The sequence below is a fragment of the Carcharodon carcharias genome, chromosome 12, assembly GCF_017639515.1.
Source record: "Carcharodon carcharias isolate sCarCar2 chromosome 12, sCarCar2.pri, whole genome shotgun sequence".
NCBI lineage: Eukaryota > Metazoa > Chordata > Chondrichthyes > Lamniformes > Lamnidae > Carcharodon > Carcharodon carcharias.
In genome coordinates, this window is record NC_054478.1 from 14,856,822 (window position 1) to 14,880,428 (window position 23,607).

The window sequence follows — 23,607 nt, forward strand, 5'->3', positions numbered from 1 at the left end:
CGGGATCGGGAGAGGATTCAGGATCAGAGAGAGGAGTCGGGATCAGGGAGAGGATTCAGGATCAGAGAGAGGAGTCGGGATCAGGGAGAGGATTCAGGATCAGGGAGAGGAGTCGGGATCAGGGAGAGGATTCAGGATCAGGGAGAGAAGTCGGGATTAGGGAGAGGAGTCGGGATCAGGGAGAGGATTCAGGATCAGAGAGAGGAGTCGGGATCAGGGAGAGGATTCAGGATCAGAGAGAGGAGTCGGGATCAGGGAGAGGATTCAGGATCAGAGAGAGGAGTCAGGATCAGGGAGAGGATTCAGGATCAGAGAGAGGAGTCGGGATTAGGGAGAGGATTCAGGATCAGGGAGAGGAGTCGGGATCAGGGAGAGGAGTCGGAATTAGGGAGAGGAGTCGGGATTAGGGAGAGGAGTCGGGATCAGGGAGAGGATTCAGGATCAGGGAGAGGAGTCGGGATCAGGGAGAGGAGTCGGAATTAGGGAGAGGAGTCGGGATTAGGGAGAGGAGTCGGGATCAGGGAGAGGAGTCGGGATCAGGGAGAGGACCCGGGATCAGGGAGAGGATTCAGGATCAGGGAGAGGAGTCGGGATCAGGGAGAGGAGTCGGAATTAGGGAGAGGAGTCGGGATTAGGGAGAGGAGTCGGGATCAGGGAGAGGAGTCGGGATCAGGGAGAGGACCCGGGATCAGGGAGAGGAGTCGGGATCAGGGAGAGGAGTCGGGATCAGGGAGAGGACCCAGGATCAGGGAGAGGAGTCGGGATCGGGGAGAGGAGTCGGGATCAGGGAAAGGACCCAGGATCAGGGACAGATGTCAGGAACAGAGAGAGGAGCCATGATCAGGGAGAGGAGCTGGGATCAGGGAATGGAGTCGGGATCAGAGAGAGGAATTGGTATCAGAAAAGTCAGAACAGGAATTGATGATTCAGCTTCTTGGGTCGACTCCATCATTAGTCAGATCATGGCTGTATCTCAATTCCATGTCTCAGTGTCAGTGAGTAAAAAGGAACAATTCACTCGTGTCTAGTACTGCCCCCATACTGAGTCAGTGCTACATTGTTGGAGGTTCCTCTTTTGAATGAGACATTAAATAGGTCGTAGGGATCGTTCCCTCAGGGACACCCTGGTCCACTCCTCCATCAGCCCCTGCTCCTCAACCCCCACCTATGGCACCACCCCATGCCCACGCAAAAGATGTAACACCTGCCCCTTCACTTCCTCTCTTCTCACCGTCCAAGGGCCCAAACACTCCTTTCAAGTGAAGCAACATTTCACTTGCATTTCCCCCAACTTAGTCTACTGCATTCATTGCAACCAATGCGGTCTCCTCTACATTGGAGAGACCAAACGTAAACTGGGCGACTGCTTTGCAGAACACCTGCAGTCTGTCCGCAAGAATGACCCAAACCTCCCTGTCGCTTGCCATTTTAACACTCCACCCTGCTCTCTCGCCCACATGTCTGTCCTTGGCTTGCTGCATTGTTCCAGTGAAGCCCAACGCAAACTGGAGGAACAACACCTCATCTTCCGACTAGGCACTTTACAGTCTTCCGGACTGAATATTGAATTCAACAACTTTAGATCTTGAACTCCCTCCTCCATCCCCACCCCCTTTCTGTTTCTTCCCCCTCCCTTTTGTTTTTTTCCAATTATTTATATAGATTTTTCTTTTCCCACCTATTTCCATTATTTTTAAATCTTTTCTGCCCCCCACCCCCACTAGAGCTATACCTTGAGTGCCTTACCATCCATTCTTAATTAGCACATTTGTTTAGATAATATCACTGACTTCAACACCTCTGTATTCTTTTATTCTTTTGTCTGTGACCTCTTTTGCTTATCTGCTCCTATCACTGCTTGCTTGTCCCTACAACCACACCATCCCCTCCACTTCTCTCCCCCCCCACCTTAAACCAGCTTATATTTCACCCCTCTCCTTGGATTCACCCAGTTCTGCTGAAGGGTCATGAGGACTCGAAACATCAACTCTTTTCTTCTCCGCCGATGCTGCCAGACCTGCTGCGTTTTTCCAGGTAATTCTGTTTTTGTTTTGCATTAAATAGGCCTGCCTGTTAAAGTGGATGTAAAAGATTCAATCAACACATAGCAACATAATGCCACAGTTTAACTGGTCAATCGTTTTGTTGCTCTTTGTGGGACCCTACTTTGTGTGAAATGGTTGCTTAATTTGCCTACAAGATAACAGTGACTATTTCAATGTAATTTTATGTTTTGAAACATTGCACGTTTAATTTGTTATGATAGTGTAACTCTGCTGCCTCCATGTGGTCAGTTTGATTCTCTGCCACACACTGAGGAGCTTCTCCACAAAGTGTGGGAAAGGCAAGGAGCAGAACTGGGATCTGAATTTTAAATTCTGTCCCTTGACTTACCTTCTCTCATATGTTTTTTAATCCATGGACTCTGGGCCCTGTCCCTTCACCAGTTGAAGCACATACAAATCTACTTCTCACATAGGGATATAAGGAACAGGAGAAGGAGTAGACCATAGGGCCCATCGAGCTTACTCTGGCACTCAATATGATCATGGATTTTTCGACCTCAACCCCACTTTCCTGCTCACTCCCTGGGTTCACTGAGTGACCAAAAATCTGTCTATTTCAGCCTTGAATATACTGAATGACGGAACATCCACAGTCCACATGGGGTAGAGAATTTGGAAAATTCGCAACCCTTTGAGTGAAGAAAATTCTCCTCAGCTCAGTCCTAAATGGTCAGCCTCTTATCCTGAGACTGTGCCCCCACATTCTACATTCCCCAGCCAGGAGAAACAACCTCTCAGTATTTATCCTGTCAAACCTCTTAGAAACAGTAAATAGGAGTAGGAGTAGGTTATTTGGCCCTTTGAGTCTGCTCCGTCATTCAATGTAATCATGGCTGATCCTCTATCTCAATGCCGTACTCCCGCTCTATCCCCATACCCCTTGACACCTTTTGAATCTTTTAGTGTGAAATCAGTGCTGAGATCAGTGCTGAGTGCAGTGTTGCACTCATCTGGGCAAGTGGGGAGTATTCCATTACAAGGCACAAGTCGGGAGTGTGATGGAATACTCCCCACTTGCCTGGATGAGTGCAGCTCCCACAACACTCAAGAAGCTTGACACCATCCAGGACAAAGCAGCTGTTTGATTGGCACCACATTCACTCCATCCGCCACCAACGCACAGTAGCAGCAGTGTGTGTACTATCTACAAGATGCACTGCAGGAATTCACCAAGGCTTCTTCAGCAGCACCTTCCAAACCCATGACCACTACCATCTAGAAGGACAAAGGCAGCAGCCACATGGGAACACCACCATGAGGAACAACACGGGAAGTTCCCCTCCAAGTCACTCACCATCCTGACTTGGAAATATATCGCTGTTCCTTCACTGTCGCTGGGTCAGAATCATGGAACTCCTTCCCTAACAGCACTGTGGGTGTACCTACACCACATGGACCGCAGTGGTTCAAGAAGGCAACTCACCACCACCTTCTCAAGGGCAACTAGTTATAGGCAATAAATGCTGGCCCAGCCAGTGACACCCACAGCCTGTGAACAAATCAAAAAAAAATAACGTGGTGGGGGGGACACAGAACAGCCAGCAATGAGAAAATTAGAGATATGCCTGAAAGCACCCTGATGAAACTTTAGTGAAACCCTCCTTCCTGCTGATGAGTGGTTTTGCTAACCCTCCAGGTTTGGCCTGGGACCTCTAGGAATTGAAGATCAATCTCCAGGGCACTGCTATGTGCAATCCTGGAGAAAAACCATTGGGACATTATTAAGGGATACTTTTCCTTTGTCATTTTCCTTGAACGTTGCTTTTTACCAGATATAAACATATTGAAAATGGGGAAAAGGCTGTTTGGCTGACAGTCGAGCATCATCCAATTGGGTAATGAATCTTTTTGCTTTCCAGTTGGCGTAGGAAGGCCCATATGTCACAAGGATAGACTGGAGCATTGGGCAAGTCATGTGGTGAAACCTCCAGGAATGCATTTAATCACAGTTGGCAGCCCTACTGGTGGGGAGGATACAAACAAATGTTAAATGTTCCTCATCGTTAAAACAGAAGTAAAATTAATCACTTGATAGTTGCAGAGCTTTAGATGTGATTCTGCAATTGGACAGCGTTTGCTAAGTAATCCTCAGTGTGCTAAAAATTACGCTGACAGTCAATTTAAGATGGTCAGTTGGGCTCTCTGTGTGGTGCATTTGTGAGTATTGGAAGCTCCATATATGAACACACAGGGCCCTGTTCCTCGCAGACAGAAAGAGGTACATTCCTGGTCCTCCTGGCCCCACAATAAGGCAAGTGATAAACTTCTAACGGGCCTTTCAGTCGTCCACCTCTGATGGTCCTTTAGGGTCCTGTCAGATTGGTTGCGGAGTCCTCAAAGGAGAATTCTGGTGCCTGTGGCCCATACTGTGGTCAGCCGAAGACCAATTTTGCCAACTGGCCTGTAACAGGTGTCAGGCCATTGATTCACTTCAACAAAGGGTTTAAAGGCAGTTTCACACACCCATTCTGGACAATGAAGAAGGTGCCCTACCTAATATGGCAGCCAGCACACCTCTGCTGTGGAATGAGCATTTACACTCCACCTGCCATTAGGCGCTATTTTACAAATATAAAGCAAGATAGCACGACACAGTTTCCAGCCCATGGTGTATTTTCAGAATTAGGAATGTGTCTGACAGTGGGAAATGAGTGAGGCTGATTCTCAGAATTGAGTTCAACCATTTACTGACCTCTGACAGCTGAAAGGGTCAGAAGTATAAGCGATTCAGTGGGTGGTACTCTCACATCTCAGTCAGAATATTCTGGGTTTAAATCCTGGGTTTAAAAGCCAAGCTCATTACTGAGGGGGTGTTACATTGTCAGAAGGTCAGTACTGAGTGCTGCAGTGTCATAGGGTCAGTACTGAGGGAATGCTGCATTGTCAGAGGGTCAGCACTGAAGGAGTGCTGGACTGTTGGATGGTCAGTACTGAGGCAGTGCTGCACTGTCAGAGGTGCTGTCTTCCAACTGAGATGTTGTATCCTTGTCTGTCCTCTCAAGCACATGTAAAAGATCATAAGGCCAATATTTTAAGGAAGAGCAGGGGAGTCATCCCCTGTGTTCTGTTGAATGTTTATCCCTGGATCAAAATACCTGAAGGATAGCTGATCAAGCCATTATCACTTTACTCTTTAATACTTATGGATCTTACTGTGCATCAAGCAGCTGAAATGTGTCCAACATTACATCAGTGTCTTCTCCTCCTACTTCAAGGACCAGGCCCTATGAGGGCATTGGTAACCATGGACTTCCACCGGATTGGTCCAGGATGATGCTTGGCAAAGTAGTTTGCTGTTGCCTTCTGCAGTGTGGCTGACCAGGGAACTCTCCTGCTCTTACCGCCCACCATCCGGCATATTGGAAGGATTTACAGGCTGATAATCAATCTGTTTGGTCTCATTATGAATGTACCTTCCGTGGCTATCAAGGGAGACTTGAACCCAGAGCTTCTGGCCCAGGGGTGTAGGGACACTACCCACTGCACCACAAGACCTCCAGAATAGTGACTACACTTCAAAAATACTCCATCAGCTGTGGAGCGCTTTGGGGTGTCCTGAGGTTGTGAATGTCACAAGATCCTGCCAGCCTTTCCCTCTTTGTGCTTCTGTATAATAACTGCAGGATGCAGATGACATAGCATTTGGCTCTTTCACAATTGGGTGCTGATGTTAATTTTCTCTTGTTCTCTTGTTGTTGTCTCTGATGGGTTTCTGTGGCTGATTTCATCACATTTTGGATTGCTATGCTACAGGTTCACCTTTGCCTTTTCACAAGCCCCTCACAGTCTAGCCATGCAGGGTGATGTAACAGTCACACAAAACTCTGTACCACGGTGATATCAGTGCGAAAGACAGGTCCACAGTTAATACACCCGAGAACAAAATTGGTTATCATCTAATCGGTTACATTATTATTATAATCCTAACCCCATGTCGGTTTGGTTTGATTGGGGGTTAACACTCTCTGTGTTAGAAAGCGGTGGGTTCACGTCCCATTCCAAGATGCTGAGCACATTATCTCATTTGTCACTTCGGTGTCAGTAGTGAGGGAGCACTGCACTGTCAGAGGGTCAGACACTCAGTACTGAGGGAGTGCTGGACTGTCAGAGGGTCAGAGACTCAGTACTGAGGGAGCACTGCACTGTCAGACGGTCAGAGACTCAGTACTGAAGGAATGCTGCACTGTCAGAGGGTCAGTACTGAGGGAGTGCTGCACTGTCAGAGGGTCAGTACTGAGGGATTGCTGCACTGTCAGAGGGTCATTACTGAAGGAGTGCTGCACAGTCAGAGAGTCAATACTGTGGGAACGCTACACTATTGGAAGGTCAGTGCTGAGGGAGAGCTGCACTGTCAGAGAGTCAGTACTGAGGGAATGCTGCAGTGTCAGAGGGTCAGTACTGAGGGAGTGCTGCACTGTCAGAGGGTCAGTACTGAGGGAGTGCTGCACTGTCAGAGGGTCAGTACTGAGGGAGTGCTGCACTGTCAGAGGGTCAGTACTGAGGGAGTGCTGCGCTGTTGGATGGTCAGTACTGAGGGAGTGCTGCACTGTCAGAGGGCCAGTATTGAAGGAGCGCTATACTGTCAGAGGGTCAGTACTGAGGGAGCACTGCACTTTCGGAGGATCAGTACTGAGGGAGTGCTGCACTGTCAGAGGGTCAGCACTGAAGGAGTGCTGCGTTGTTGGATGGCCAGTAATGAGGGAGTGCTGCACTGTCAGAGGGTCAGCACTGAAGGAGTGCTGCGCTGTTGGATGGTCAGTAATGAGGGAGTGCTGCACTGTCAGAAGGCCAGTATTGAAGGAGCGCTATACTGTCGGAGTGTCAGTACTGAGGCAGTGCTGCACTGTCAGAAGTGCTGTCTTCCAACTGAGATGTTGTATCCTTGTCTGTCCTCTCAAGCACATGTAAAAGATCATAAGGCCAATATTTTAAGGAAGAGCAGGGGAGTCATCCCCTGTGTTCTGTTGAATGTTTATCCCTGGATCAAAATACCTGAAGGATAGCTGATCAAGCCATTATCACTTTACTCTTTACTACTTTTGGATCTTACTGTGCATCAAGCAGCTGAAATGTGTCCAACATTACATCAGTGTCTTCTCCTCCTACTTCAAGGACCAGGCCCTATGAGGGCATTGGTAACCATGGACTCCCAACGGATTGGTCCAGGATGATGCTTGGCAAAGTAGTGCAGGGGTTTGCTGTTGCCTTCTGCAGTGTGGCTGACCAGGGAACTCTCCTGCTCTTACCGCCCACCATCCGGCATATTGGAAGGATTTACAGGCTGATAATCAATCTGTTTGGTCTCATTATGAATGTACCTTCCGTGGCTATCAAGGGAGACTTGAACCCAGAGCTTCTGGCCCAGGGGTGTAGGGACACTACCCACTGCACCACAAGACCTCCAGAATAGTGACTACACTTCAAAAATACTCCATCAGCTGTGGAGTGCTTTGGGGTGTCCTGAGGTTGTGAATGTCACAAGATCCTGCCAGCCTTTCCCTCTTTGTGCTTCTGTATAATAACTGCAGGATGCAGATGACATAGCATTTGGCTCTTTCACAATTGGGTGCTGATGTTAATTTCCTCTTGTTCTCTTGTTGTTGTCTCTGATGGGTTTCTGTGGCTGATTTCATCACATTTTGGATTGCGATGCCACAGGTTCACCTTTGCCTTTTCACAAGCCCCTCACAGTCTAGCCATGCAGGGTGATGTAACAGTCACACAAAACTCTGTACCACGGTGATATCAGTGCGAAAGGCAGGTCCACAGTTAATACACCCGAGAACAAAATTGGTTATCATCTAATCGGTTACATTATTATTATTATCCTAACCCCATGTCGGTTTGGTTTGATTGGGGGTGAACACTCTCTGTGTTAGAAAGCGGTGGGTTCACGTCCCATTCCAAGATGCTGAGCACATTATCTCATTTGTCACTTCGGTGTCAGTAGTGAGGGAGCACTGCACTGTCAGAGGGTCAAACACTCAGTACTGAGGGAGTGCTGCAATGTCAGAGGGTCAGAGACTCAGTACTGAGGGAGCACTGCACTGTCAGACGGTCAGAGACTCAGTACTGAAGGAATGCTGCACTGTCAGAGGGTCAGTACTGAGGGAGTGCTGCACTGTCAGAGGGTCAGTACTGAGGGATTGCTGCACTGTCAGAGGGTCATTACTGAAGGAGTGCTGCACAGTCAGAGAGTCAATACTGTGGGAACGCTACACTATTGGAAGGTCAGTGCTGAGGGAGAGCTGCACTGTCAGAGAGTCAGTACTGAGGGAGTGCTGCAGTGTCAGAGGGTCAGTACTGAGGGAGTGCTGCACTGTCAGAGGGTCATTACTGAGGGAGTGCTGCACTGTCAGAGGGTCAGTACTGAGGGAGTGCTGCACTGTCAGAGGGTCAGTACTGAGGGAGTGCTGCGCTGTTGGATGGTCAGTACTGAGGGAGTGCTGCACTGTCAGAGGGCCAGTATTGAAGGAGCGCTATACTGTCAGAGGTTCAGTACTGAGGGAACACTGCACTTTTGGAGGATCAGTACTGAGGGAGTGCTGCACTGTCAGAGGGTCAGCACTGAAGGAGTGCTGCGCTGTTGGATGTTCAGTAATGAGGGAGTGCTGCACTGTCAGAAGGCCAGTATTGAAGGAGCGCTATACTGTCGGAGTGTCAGTACTGAGGCAGTGCTGCACTGTCAGAGGTGCTGTCTTCCAACTGAGATGTTGTATCCTTGTCTGTCCTCTCAAGCACATGTAAAAGATCATAAGGCCAATATTTTAAGGAAGAGCAGGGGAGTCATCCCCTGTGTTCTGTTGAATGTTTATCCCTGGATCAAAATACCTGAAGGATAGCTGATCAAGCCATTATCACTTTACTCTTTACTACTTTTGGATCTTACTGTGCATCAAGCAGCTGAAATGTGTCCAACATTACATCAGTGTCTTCTCCTCCTACTTCAAGGACCAGGCCCTATGAGGGCATTGGTAACCATGGACTCCCACCGGATTGGTCCAGGATGATGCTTGGCAAAGTAGTGCAGGGGTTTGCTGTTGCCTTCTGCAGTGTGGCTGACCAGGGAACTCTCCTGCTCTTACCGCCCACCATCCGGCATATTGGAAGGATTTACAGGCTGATAATCAATCTGTTTGGTCTCATTATGAATGTACCTTCCGTGGCTATCAAGGGAGACTTGAACCCAGAGCTTCTGGCCCAGGGGTGTAGGGACACTACCCACTGCACCACAAGACCACCAGAATAGTGACTACACTTCAAAAATACTCCATCAGCTGTGGAGTGCTTTGGGGTGTCCTGAGGTTGTGAATGTCACAAGATCCTGCCAGCCTTTCCCTCTTTGTGCTTCTGTATAATAACTGCAGGATGCAGATGACATAGCATTTGGCTCTTTCACAATTGGGTGCTGATGTTAATTTCCTCTTGTTCTCTTGTTGTTGTCTCTGATGGGTTTCTGTGGCTGATTTCATCACATTTTGGATTGCGATGCCACAGGTTCACCTTTGCCTTTTCACAAGCCCCTCACAGTCTAGCCATGCAGGGTGATGTTACAGTCACACAAAACTCTGTACCACGGTGATATCAGTGCGAAAGACAGGTCCACAGTTAATACACCCGAGAACAAAATTGGTTATCATCTAATCGGTTACATTATTATTATTATCCTAACCCCATGTCGGTTTGGTTTGATTGGGGGTTAACACTCTCTGTGTTAGAAAGCGGTGGGTTCACGTCCCATTCCAAGATGCTGAGCACGTTATCTCATTTGTCACTTGGTGTCAGTACTGAGGGAGCACTGCACTGTCAGAGGGTCAGTACTGAGGGAGTGCTGCACTGTCAGAGGGTCAGTACTGAGAGAGTGCTGCACTGTCAGAGGGTCAGTACTGAGGGAGTGCTGCACTGTCAGAGGGTCAGTACTGAGGGAGTGCTGCAGTGTCAGAGGGTCAGTACTGAGGGAGTCCTGCACTGTCAGAGGGTCAGTACTGAGGGAGTGCTGAACTGTCAGATGGTCAGTACTGAGGGAGTGCTGCGCTGTCAGAGGGTCAGTACAGAGGGAGTGCTGCATTGTCAGAGAGTCAGTACTGAGGGAGTGCTGCAGTGTCAGAGGGTCAGTACTGAGGGAGTGCCGCACTGTCAGAGGGTCAGTACTGAGGGAGTGCTGCAGTGTTAGAGGGTCAGTACTGAGGGAGTCCTGCACTGTCAGAGGTTCAGTACTGACGGAGTGCTGAACTGTCAGATGGTCAGTACTGAGGGAGTGCTGCACTGTCAGAGGGTCAGTACTGAGAGAGTGCTGCATTGTCAGAGGGTCAGTACTGAGGGAGTGCTGCAGTGTCAGAGGGTCAGTACTGAGGGAGTGCCGCACTGTCAGAGGGTCAGTACTGAGGGAGTGCCGCACTGTCAGAGAGTCAGTACTGAGGGAGTGCTGCACTGTCAGAGGGTCAGTACTGAGGGAAGGTTGCACTGTCAGAGGGTCAGTACTGAGGGAGTGCTGCACTATCAGAGTGTCAGTACTGAGGGAGTGCTGCATTGTCAGAGGTGCTGTCTTCCCGATGAGATGTTAAACTAAGGCCTTATCTGTCGTCTCAGGTGTACGTAAAAAACCCTATGGCCAACGTTTTAAAGAGAAGTAGGGGAGTCATCCCCAGTGTCCTGCTGAATTTTTATTCCTCAATCAACATGCCTAAAGAACAGCTGCTCAAGTTATGATCACGTTACTGAGAAAAAGAGAAGCCAAAGTTTTTCATTTTGCACTCATCAGGACATTTGCAAGAATACCAATATCAGGGGAAAAACAACAATTTATATTGCATGTGAAGAGAGTACTGATTGGTTAGCATGTAGTGTTACCATGGAGGATGCACCACTGATGGTGACTGACAGTTAACTGCCAAGCATTGTTTGAAATTTAAACCAGGCAGCTTGAGCCTGATTGGTCAAGGCATTGCCCTGAGGAATGGAATGGATTGATGATTGAACACAGCGCGAGTGGAGAGGCAGTTGGGAGATTGAACACAGCGCGAGTGGAGAGGCAGTTGGGAGATTGAATACAGCGCGAGTGGAGAGACAGTCAGGAGATTGAATACAGCGCGAGTGGAGAGACAGTCGGGAGATTGAATACAGCGCGAGTGGAGAGACAGTCTTACCTTCCAGGGGTGAGAGGAGTCGGACCTATGTGGGAGCATGTTCCAGGGCTGTGAATAAAGAGAGGCTGAGGCTTGGTGCCTTTCATTTACCTTCCGGGGGCAAGAAGATTCGGACCTGCGTGGGAGCACCTTCAGGGGTTGAGGGGAGTCGGACCTGCGTGGCATCACGGTCTGGGGACAAGGGGAGTGGGACCTGCATGGGAGCACGTTCCGAGGGTGAGAGGAATCGGACCCTTCCTGAGCTGCTCGGTGGATTTGAAAACAAGTGTGAGAGTGATATCACAGGAAAAGCGTGAGCTGATTGGTTCTTGAGTTGTTAGGGATTGTATTTCAACCCCAGTAATTTTTAAATATGTAAATTTCTAAACTAGCACAGGGAAAGTAAGAATTTATAGACACAGGAGGGGGAGCTGATTTGTGAGTAATGGTGAAGAATTTCTACTTTCTACTAATCTCCAGTTTATAGTTAATAGCACAAGAGCAAGGTTAAAGTAAGTTAAAGTAAGTAAAAGTAACTAAAGTTACAGTAAATAAAATGACTTAATAGTTTAAGGTTAAGGCTTGGCAGGACAGCTCAGTCAAGCTGAATGTCTGTCCTGTGGCACTTGGGGAGTCGAGGACACTTCTCGTGACCCAGGACACCGGCTGCACAAACCTGCGCTCCGCCTTTCAGAGCTTCGGCAGCAACTGGAATCACTGAGGTGCATCTGTGAGGCAGAGAACGTGGATAGCATGTTCAGAGAGGCGGCCACACAACAAGTTAGGGGCAAGCGGGCGGATGGGGAATGGGTGACTGTCAGGCAGTCCAAGAGAAACAGGCAGGTAGTGCAGGAGTCCCCAGCTCACTAACCAGTTTTCCATTCTGGATATCGATGAGGGCAATGGATCCTTGGAGGAGTGCAGCAAGAGCCAAGCCCGTGGCACCAGGATGGTTTGTTGCTTCCCTGGTGCTAGGGTCAAAGATGTCACAGAACGGCTGCAGGACATTCTTCTGGGGGAGGCTGAACAGCTGGAGGTGATGGTCCACATTGGTACCAATGATTTAGGTAGGAAGGGGAATGTGGTTCTGCAATCGGAGTTTAGGGAGCTAGATAGAAAATTAGCAAGCAGGACCGCTGAGGTAGTAATCTACGGATTGCTCCCAGTGCCGGATGCAAGTGAGAAGAGAAATAGGAGGATAAGACAGATGAATGCGTGGCTGGAAAGGTGGTACAGGAGGGAGATTCCTGGGACACTGGGACTGGCTCTTGGGGAGATGGTACCTGTACAAGCCTGATGGGTTGCATCTGAACAGAGCCGGGACTGAGTTCCTTGCAGGACGTTTTGCTGGTGCTGTTGGGGAGGGTTTAAACTAACTTGGCAGGGGTGTGGGAACCAGGAGAGAATATTAGAGAGGAATACCAGAGTGAACCAGAATGTTGGGAGAGGCAGATAGCACTGAAATAGAGAATAGTAAGTTAATAAATGGAGTTGGAGTAAGGGAGCAAGTAATGAAATCTAAACCAGGGTCACATTGTATGTATGTGAATGTACGGAGTATAGTTAAAAATTGGGGCTTTGTGGGATTATGATGTTGTGGCGATAACGGAGGCCTGGCTTAAGGAAGGGCAGATCTGGTTACAAGGTGTTCAGAAAAGATAGGAAAGGGAAAACAAGAGGAGGGGTGGCGTTTTTGGCTAAGGAGAGTATTGAAGTACTGGGGAAAGAGGATGTGTCAGAGGATTCAAGGACAGAATCGATTTGGCTGGAGCTAAGAAATAAGAAGGGTACAATGACATTGTTCGGTGTAATGTACAGACCACCTGCCAGTGGGAAGGATGAAGAGGAACAAATCTGCAAGGAAATTATAGAGAGGTGTAAACATCATAGAGTAGTTATAATGGGGGACTTTAATCACCAGTATACGGACTGGGATAGTGGTAGTGTAAGGGGCAGTGAGGGACAAGCGTTCCTAGATTGTGTTCAGGAGAATTTCCTACAGTAGTATGCGTCCATTCCAACAAGAAAGGAAGCGTTGCTAGACCTGGTGCTTGGGAATGAGGTGGGCCAAGTAGATCAAGTAACAGTGGGGGATCATTTAGGGGACAATGATCAGGTTTAGGATGATGGTGGAAAATAACATTGGTCACTCCAGAGTAAGAATAATCAACTGGTGGAGAGCAGAGTTCAATGGAGCAAGAACAGAGCTGGAGCGGATTGACTGGAACCAAAGATTGGTGGGAAAAACAGTGGATGAGCAATGGGCTACCTTCAAAGAGGAGATGGTTTGGGCACAGTCAACATAGAAACATAGAAAGTAGGAGCAGGAGTAGGCCATTTGGCCCATCGAACCTGCTCCGCCATTCATTATGATCATGGCTGATCATCCAACTCAAGAGCCTGCTCCCGCTTTCTCCCCATATCCTTTGATCCCTTTCACCCCAAGAGCTATATCTAACTCCTTCTTCAATGCATACAATGTTTTGGTCTCAACTACTTTCTGTGGTACAGAATTCCACAGGCTCACCACACTCTGGGTGAAGACGTTTCTCCTCATCTCAGTCCTAAATGGTCTACCCCATATCCTCAGACTGTGACCCTTGGTTCTGGACTCCTCCACCATCAGGAACATCCTTCCTGCATCTACCCTGTCTAGTACTGTTAGAATTTTATACATTTCTATGAGGTCCCCCCTATCATTTTTCTGAACTCCAGCGAATGTAATCCTAATCGACTCAATCTCTCCTCATATGTCAGTGCCGCAATCCCAGGAATCAGTCTGGTAAACCTTCGCTCCACTCCCTCCATAGCAAGAACATCCTTCCTCAGATAAAGAGACCAAAACTGCACACAATATTCTAGGTGTGGTCTCACCAAGGCCCTGTACAATTGCAGCAAGACATCCGTGCTCCTGTACTCGAATCCTCTGGCTATGAAGGCCAACATACCATTTGCCTTCTTTATCGCCTGCTGCACCTGCATGCTTACCTTCAGCGACTGGTGTACAAGGACTCCCAGGTTTCTTTGCACATTCCCCTCTCTCAATTTATAGCCATTCAGATAATAATCTGCCTTCCTGTTTTTGCTACCAAAATGGATAACCTCATTTATCCACATTATACTGCATCTGCCATGCATTTGCCCACTCACTCAGCTTGTCCAAATTACACTGAAGCATCTCTGCATCCTCCTCACAGCTTACCATCCCACCCAGCTTTGTGTCATCTGTAAATGTGGAGATATTACATTTAATTCCCTCATCTAAATCATTAATATATATTGACAATAACTGGGGTCCCTGCACCAATCCCTGCGGCATCCCATTCGGAAAAAGACCCATTTATTCCTACTCTTTGTTTCCTGTCTGCCAACCAGTTTTCTATCCATCTCAATACACTACCCCCAATCCCATGTGCTTTAATTTTACACGCCAATCTCTTAAGTGGGACTTTGTCGAAAGCCTTCTGAAAGTCCAAATAAACCACATCCACTGGCTCCCCCTCATCAACTTTACTGGTTACATCCTCGAAAAATTCCAGTAGATTTGTCAAGCATGATTTCCCTTTCATAAATCCATGCTGACTTTGTCCGATTCTGCCACTGTTTTCCACGTGCTCAGCTATTAAATCTTTTATAATAGACTCTAGAATTTTCCCCACTACTGATGTCAGGCTGACTGGTCTATAATTCCCTGTTTTCTCTCTACCTCCCTTTTTAAATAGTGGGGTTACATTAGCTACCCTCCAATCTGTAGGAACTATTCTCCAGTCTATAGAATCTCGGAAGATAACCACCAATGCATCTACTATTTCTAGGGCCACTTCCTTAAGTACTCTGGAATGTAGATTATCAGGCCCCAGAGATTTATTGGCCTTCAATCCCATCAATTTCCCCAACATCATTTCCCTACTAATACTGATTTCTTTCAGTTCCTCCCTCTCACTAAACCCTGTGTTCTCCAACATTTCTGGTATATTATCAGTGTCCTCCTTTGTGAAGGCAGAACCAAAGTATGTATTTAGTTGGTCAACCATTTCTTTGTTCTCCATTATAAATTCTCCTGTTTTTAACTGTAAGGGACCTACATTTGTCTTCACCAATCTTTTTCTCTTCACATACCTATAGAAACTTTTACAGTCAGTTTTTATGTTCCCTGCAAGCTTACTCTCGTACTCTATTTTCCCCTTTTAATCAATCCCTTGGTTCTCCTTTGCTGACTGAATCAAGGTTTGCTCCCTCAAAAGGGAAGGGTAGGACAAACAAATCCAGAGCTCCCTGGATGACAAAGGAGATAGAAATTAAGTTAAAGAAGAAAAAGTGTGCTTATGACAGGTGCTGGATAGCAAATTCAATTGAGAACCAAGCTGTATACAGAAGGTTCAGAATGGATGTGAAAAAGCAAGTACAAGAAGCAAAGTGAGATTATGAAGAAAGACTGGCAATTAACACAAAAGGAAATCCCAAAGTATTCTATAAGCACATCAACGGTAAAAGGTTGGTAAGAGGAGCAGTAGTGCCGATTTGGGACCAAAAAGGGGATTTACACATAGAGTCAAGAGGCATAGCTGAGGTGTTAAATGAATATTTTGCATCTGTCTTTACCTAAGAGACAGATGCTGCCCAGGCCACGGTGACAGAAGAGGAAACTCAGCCACTAGGTTTAAAATTGATAAAGAGGTGGTATTGGATAAGTTGTGGTACTTAAACATTGATAAAGCACCGTGACTGGATGAGATGCATCCAAGAATATTGAAGAAAGTGAGAGTGGAAATTGCAGAGGCACTGGCAATAACCTTTCAATGTTCCTTGGATTCAGGAGAGAATGGGATGGAGTCCTTACAGGAAGCGGGGTGTGAGGAGCTGTAGTCGAGGTAGCTGTGGGAGTCGGTAGGCTTGTAATGAATATTGGTGGACAGCCTATTACCAGAAATTGAGACTGAGTGGGCAAGGAAGGGAAGGGAAGTGTCAGTGATGGACCACGTGAAAATGATGGAGGGGTGGAAATTGGTGGCAAAATTAAGAAATTTTTCCATATCCAGATGAGAGCATGAAACGGCACCAAAGCAATCATCGATGTACCTGAGAAAGAGTTGTGAGAGGTGGCCTGAGTAGGAACGTTCCTTGTTCCAGCCCTACATCTCCTCACACCCCGCTTCCTGTAAGGACTCCATCCTATTCTCAGTTCCTTTGCCTCCGTCGCATCTGTTCTGATGATGCCACTTTCCAAAACAGTTCCTCTGACATGTCCTCCTTCTTCCTTAACCGAGGTTTTCCACTCATGGTGGTTGACAGGGCACTCAACCGTGTCCGGCCCATCTCCCGCGCATCCGCCCTCACACCTTCCTCTCCCCCCCAGAACCATGATAGGGTCCCCTTTGTCCTCACATATCACTCCACCAGCCTCCACGTTCAAAGGATCATCCTCCGCCATTTCCGCCAACTCCAGCACGATGCCACCACCAAACACATCTTCTCTTCACCCTCCCGGTACATTTCCACAGGGATCTAGAAAGTGGGGTGGGGGGGGGGGGTTGTGGAGGGAAGGGTAAAACTCCAAGAAGTGTGACTAATGGGAAACAAAGCAGCAGGTTAGCATGTGGTGGTGTGGATTCAACTTCATGGAAAATTATGAAAAAGTTGAAAAGAAAGGAGAGCCCAGGAGAGGCTATTAAAGTCTCCAGAACACAAAATAGGACAGAGTTTGGAAAGGGCTAGGAATCTAACTTCAAGTACATCAGCTAAAGTGATGACAATGAGAAAGGGAATGGGAAATACAGGACTGAAGGTGTTGTATCTGAATGCATGCAGTATACAAAATAAGGTAAATGAGCTTGTGGCGCAGATTGAAATTGGCAGGTATGATGTGGTGGGCATCATGGAGACATGGCTGCAAGGGGATCAGGACTGGGAGCTAAATATCCAAGGATATACATCCTATCGAAAAGATAGGCAGGTTGGCAGAGGGGGTGGAGTTGCTTTGTTCGTAAGAAATGAAATTAAATCAATAGCAAGAAGTAACGTAGGGTCAGATGATGTAGAATCTGTGTGGGTAGAGTTGAGGAACTGCAAAGGTAAAAAAACCAAAATGGGAGTTATGTACAGGCCTCCGAACAGTAGTCAGGATGTGGGGCACAAGATACAGCAGGAGATAGAAAAGGCGTGTAAGAAAGGCAAGGGGGATTTCAATATGCAGGTAGACTAGGAAAATCAGGTTGATAGTGGATCCCAAGAAAAGAAATTTGTGGAATGTCTACAAGATGGCTTTTTGGAGCAGCTTGTGATGGAGCCCACTAGGGAACAGGCAATTCTAGATTTGGTGATGTGTAATGAGGCAGATTTGATAAGGGAGCTTAAGATGAAGGAACCCTTAGGAGGAAGTGACCATAATATGATAGAATTTACCCTGAAATTTGAGATGAAAAAGCTGGAATCAGATGTAACGGTATTACAGTTGAATAAAGGCAACTACAGAGGCATGAGGGAGGAGCTGGCCAGAATTGACTGGGAGATGAGCCTAGCAGGAAAGACAGTGGAACAGCAATGGCAGGAGCTTGTGGGAGTAATTTGGGAGACACAGCAAAAATTCATCCCGAGGAAGACGAAGCATACTAAAGGGAGGACGTGGCAACCATGGCTGACAAGGGAAGTCAGGGACAACATAAAAGCTAAAGAGAAAGCATACAATGTGGCGAAGAACAGTGGGAAACCAGGGGATTGGGAAGCCTACAAAGACCAACAGAGGACAGCTAAAAAAGAAATAAGGAGGGCAAAGATTAAATATGAGGGTAAACTAGCCAGTAATATAAAAGAAGATTGCAAGAGTTTTTTTTAGATATATAAAAGGTAAGAGAAAGGCAAAAGTGCATTTGGGCTGCTGGAAAATGACGCTGGAGAAGTAGTAGTGGGGAACAAAGAAATGGCAGAGGAACTGAATAGGTACCTTGCATCAGTCTTCACAGTGGAAGACACGAGTAACATCCCCAAAGTTCAAGAGAGTCGGGTCAGAGGTGATTATGGTGGCCATTACCAAGGAGAACTAGGAGTGCTAGGAAACCTGAAAGGTCTGAAGGTGGTTAAATCACTTGGACCAGATGGATTACACCCCAGAGTTCTGAAGGAGATAGCCGAAGAGATAGTAGAAGCGTTAGTGGTGATCTTTCAGGAATCACTGGAGTCAGGGAGGGTCCCAGAGAACTGGAAAATTGCTAATGTAACCCCTCTGTTTAAGAAGGGAATGAGGCAAAAGACAAGAAATCACAGGCCGATTAGCCTGACCTCGGTCGTTGGTAAGATTTTCGAGTCCATTATTAAGGATGAGATTTCAGAATACTTGGAACTGCATGGTAAAATAGGGCAAAGTCAGCATGGTTTCATCAAGGGGAGATCATGCCTGACAAATCTGTTAGAATTCTTTGAGGATGTAACGGGTAGGTTAGACAAAGGAGAGCCAATGGATGTTATCTACTTGGACTTCCAGAAGGCCTTTGACAAGGTGCCGCACAGGAGGCTGCTCAGTAAGATAAGAGCCCATGGTGTTAGAGGCAAGGTACTAGCATGGATAGAAGATTGACTGTCTGACAGGAGGCAGAGAGTGGGGATAAGGAGGTCCTTCTCAGGATGGTGGCCGGTGACTAGTGGAGTTCCGCAAGGGTCAGTGTTGGGACCACAATTTTTCACTTTATACATTAATGATCTAGATGAAGGAACTGAGGGAATCCTGAATAAGCTTGCAGATGATACAAAGATAGGTGGAGGGACTGGTAGTATTGAGGAGGCGGGGAGGCTGCAGAAGTATTTGGATAGGTTAGGAGAATGGGCAAAGAAGTGGCAGATGGAATACAATGTAGGGAAGTGTGAGGTCATGCACTTTGGTAAGAAGAATAGAGGCATAGACTATTTTCTGAATGGGGAGAGAATTCAGAAATCTGGAGTGCAAATGGATTTGGGAGTCCTAGTTCAGGATTTTCTTAAGGTTAACTTTCAGGTTGAGTCGGTAGTTAGGAAGGCAAATGCAATGTTGGCATTTATTTCAAGAGGACTAGAATATTAAAAGCAGGGATGTGCTGCTGAGGCTTTATAAGGCTCACATTTAGACCACATTTAGAATATTGTGAGCAATTTTGGGCCCCGTATCTCAGGAAGTGTGTTCTGGCCCTGGAGAGCGTCCAGAGGAGGTTCACGAGAATGATCCCAGGAATGAAAGGCTTAATGTATGAAGAACGTTTGAGGACTCTAGGTCTATACTTGATGGAGTTTAGAAGGATGAGGGGGGATCTGATTGAAACTTACAGAATACTGAAAGGCCTGGATAGAGTGAACATGGGGAATATGTTTCCATTATTAGAAGAGACAAGGACCTGAGGGCACAGCCTCAGAGTAAAGGGAAGACCTTTTAGAACAGAGATGAGGAGAAACTTCTTTAGCCAGAGAGTGGTGAATCTATGAAATTCATTGACATAGAAGGCTGTGGAGGCCAGGTTATTGAGTGTTTTTAAGACCGAGATAGGTAGGTTCTTGATTGGTAAGGGGATCAAAGGTTACGGGGAGAAGGCGGGAGAATGGGGTTGAGAAACTAATCAGCCATGATTGAATGGCGGACCAGACTCGATGGGCCAAATGGCCTAATTTCTGCTCCTGTGTCTTATGGTCTTTTGTATCGTTCTCTCCGGGATACCCTGGTCCACTCCTCCATCACCCCCTACATCTCAACCCCCTCCCACGGCACCTTCCCATGCAACCGCAGAATGTACAACACCTACCCCTTTACTTCCCCTCTCCTCACCTTCCAAGGGCCCAAACACTCCTTTCAAGTGAAGCAGCATTTCACTTGCACTTCCCTCAATTTAGTCTACTGCATTCACTGCTCCCAATGCGGTTTCCTCTACATTGGAGAGACCAAACGCAGACTGACTGACCGCTTTGCGGAGCACCTTTGGTCTGTCTGCAAGCATGACCTAGACCTCCCTGTCTTTGCCATTTCAACACTCCATCCTGCTCTCTTGCCCACATGTCCATCCTTGGCCTGCTGCATTGTTTCAGTGACGCTCAACGCAAACTGGAGGAACAGCATCTTCCGACTAGGCATTTTACAGCCTTCCGGACTTAACGTTGAGCTCAACAATTTCAGATCATGAACCCTCTCATCCATCCCCACCGTCTTTCCGATCCCCGTTTTTCCAATAATTTATCATTTTTTTTTAACAAATATACTTTTCTTTTCCCACCTATATTAAAATTTATTTTGATCTATTGTTTTATCTCCACCTTTTAGCCCATTTCGATCCCTTCCCCCCACCCCACCCCTCATCTGCCACTAGCTTGTCCTGCTTGCTACCCTTAATGTCCCCATTAGCACATTCCTTGGATAATATCACCACCGTCAACACCTCTTTGTCCTTTTGTCTATGACATCTTTGGCAATCTCTTCTTTGCCTTCACCTATCACTGGCCCCCCTATCGAGCTCTGCTTGTCCCACCCCCCCTCTACCAGCTGATATTTCACCTCATTTCTATATTTCTTCAGTTCTGATGAAGAGTCATACAGACTCGAAACGTTAACTGTATTCGTCTCCACAGATGCTATCAGACCTGCTGAGTTTTTCCAGGTATTTTTGTTTTTGTTCTAGATTTCCAGCATCCGCAGTATTTTGCTTTTATCCCGTAATTCCTATACCAGTTTGTGAGGAACCTTTCAGCAGGGTGTTCCTGGACTGCGTGGGACCATTATCACATGTGAAAGCAGGACACCAGTATATCTTTACTAAAATGGATATGACAACTTGATTTCCAGAGGCCATCCCTTTAAGGACCATCATGCATGCTAAAGTAGTGGTAGAGAAGTTAACCCAATTTTTTACTCAATATGGATTACCGATAGAGATCCAGTCCGATCGAGGTTCCAATTTTATGTCTAAAATTTTTCAAAACATAATGAGTAGTTTTGGTATAAAACAGTTAAAATCCACAGCGTATCATCCACAAACACAAGGGAGCTTTAGAGAGGTACCATCAAACTCTCGAAACAATGATTCAAGCACATTGTCATGAACATCCCCATGATTGGGTTAAAGGGCTGGGTTTTCTTTTATTTGCTACCCGGGATTCACCAAATGAATCAACTGGTTTTAGCTCTTTTGAATTAATTTACGGACATGAGGTAAGAGGTCCTCTGAAAGTAATCAAAGAAAAGTTTTTAGGAGAGAAGGACAAATCCTCCATGTCAGATTATGGGCAGAATTTTCTGTCTGTCGGGCGGGGAGCTGATCCCCGCTGGAGAAGCGGGCAGGCCCTGCCTCCATTTTACATGGGCGGGTCACAGTGATGTCCGGCGGGCAGCGCTGTATGCTTCCTGGGGGGGCGGGGGTGGGGGGTGGGCGGCTGCTGTGGGGGGGGGAGCGGGATTCCCCAAAAGTGAAAGAGCACACGTTTCCCTGAGGCTAAATGCTGTCTCAGGGAGATCGCTTCCTCATTGAAAAATATTAAAAATGGAAAAAAAAAATTCCCTTACATATTCCCCTCATATGACAATGTCACATGAGATGGGACATGCTGATAATTTACATAATAACTTTATTAAACTTTTAAAAACCCTACATGAAGCCTCATCCCGCTGCTGGATGAGTTTTCATGTTTTCTCTATTCCCCACCGGGACTCCTGGTCGACCCGCCAACCTTAAGGTTGGACGAGCAGGTCCTTTCACTGTTTAAATGATCTTGTCAATGGCCTCAATTGGCCATTGACAGGTCGGCGGGCCCGCAGCTGATTTTGCTGCGCCCCCGCCTTCCTGAAAATTTAAATGGGGCGGGGTGAGGTCGAGGGTTCCGCCTGATGTCACTGCACATCATTTTACGCATCAGCTAGTGGGCCCCGCCCCCTGCTCAATGACGGCAAAATTCAACCCACTTGTCCGTGTTCCAGGGATGGCTCATGTGAGCCTGCAACGTGGCTTAGGAACATCTTAAAGTTTCTCAAACAAAGATGAAAGAACAGGCAGATAAGCAAGCTGTGACCCGAACATTACAACCAGGGCATGAAGTGTTAGTGTTATTGCCTTTACAGGGGGAACCTCTGTCCATACAAAGTAGTTAAGAAGGTTATAAAGCAAATTATTTGACAGAGACCCCACAGCCGAGCCAGTGCCTGAAATATCACCACCCGCAGCGGCTGCTCTGCTGGATGGTGGGAACCGGGGGACTAATGGGGTCGGTGCGGCACCTCGGGCACGTGAAGAGACAGGTGACTACGCTGGAGCGAGGTGGAGACCGAGAACTTGGCCACAATTTCATCTGAAACAGACAGAAACTTCCAACTTCCTTTGTCTCCAGTGAATCAAGAGAGAATCTTCAGGCCCGCAATGTATCTGTCAAGAAGGTCTTTGAAATGCTCCTGTCCTGAGCGCTCAGAGGCAGGAATCACTAGCTGGGGGTTACAGCTCGGAGTGACACAGCACAGGCCAACGGCGATATGACGAGGCTGCCACTGCTCTTTAGGAATTCCAGGGAGAGAGGTCTTTGGGAAGAAAAGAAGACGGTGGGAGTATTTGGGGAAGTGGTGGCATAGTGGTATTGCCACTGGGTGAGTAAGCCAGAGACCTAGGGTAAGGTTCTGGGGGCCTGGGTTTGAATCCTACCACAGCAGATGGTGGAATTTGAATTCAATAAGAATCTGGAATTAAAAGTCTGATGATGACCACGAAACCATTGCTGATGGTCATAACTCCATCTGGTTCACTAATGTCCTTTAGGGAAGGAAATCTATCGTCTTTACCTGGTCTGGCCTACACGTGACTCCAGACCCACAGCAATATGGTTGGCTCTTAAATGCCCTCTGGAAAAAGACAAATAGGGATGGGCACTAAATGCTGACCTAGCCAGTGATGCCCACATCCCATGAGTGAATAATTAAAAAAAAAATGTATGTCCTAGGTCCTAGGTCCACACAGCAGAGCCTGGTCTCCAGCCATCCAGACCACTTGCCACTGGACCAAGGCCTTGCTCCGTCAAGCCTGTGTAGTAGCTGGTGTGCAATGGCTACCTCATGTTAAAAAAGAACTCACACACAGGCATCTTCCACCCTCTTAAAATGAAGTTTGGGAATGTAAGGACTCTCAGGGACAACCACAAAAGTGACACGTCAGAATGATGTTACTGCTATTGTTGCCTGGGAGCACAGATGTTTCAACATTGACATCGACGCCCTAAGTGAGACCCGACGGGCAGGGGAAGGCCAGTAGAAGATCACAACTTCCATGGGGTCGCACACAGCCTCGTCATTAAAAACAAACTAGTTGTCTGTCTATCCCCTCGTGGGATAAATGAGCGCCTCATGACCATTTGGCTCACCCAAACCCAGAACCAATGTGCTACAGTCCTCAGCACATAGCTCCCAACACTGGATGCCAGACAAGGCCAAAGAG